Below are 477 nucleotides of genomic sequence, written 5' to 3'. Positions count from 1 at the left end.
TATTAACTGTTTTTCTTTTAGACAACATTTACTTTATTATTGTATTAATGATTTATAACAGCATATTTTTAAAAATTTATTAATGACCCATTCTTTATTTTTTCATTTCCTGGGTATCCCGGACTAATATATTTTTTAGTTATATAATATAAATTTTCACAATTTTCTATTGTGAGAATATATTTCTTTTTTCTTTCTTCTATGAATACAAATGATCCCTACCTTCGGTAGTAAGGAAAGAAATAAAATCTTAAAGGGACTATTATTAGCCATGACAGTGTAAACAATTCTTGTATCAGACCTGGCAGCCAAAGCAACAAAGACTGAGTGGCCTCACCAGATATTTTTACTTATGATACCGAATTATTTTCGAACGATTATACTTCCTTATAAATATTAATTTTCAATTGTAACAGTTCCTTACATCTTTTAGGAAGAAGATAGTTGATCGTGTGAAGTAAATTGTAGGAAGATAGT

The sequence above is a fragment of the Halyomorpha halys genome, unplaced genomic scaffold, assembly GCF_000696795.3.
Source record: "Halyomorpha halys isolate HHAL.00 unplaced genomic scaffold, Hhal_1.1 Scaffold846.1, whole genome shotgun sequence".
NCBI classification, from domain to species: Eukaryota; Metazoa; Arthropoda; class Insecta; order Hemiptera; family Pentatomidae; genus Halyomorpha; species Halyomorpha halys.
This window is presented reverse-complemented; position numbering follows the sequence as displayed.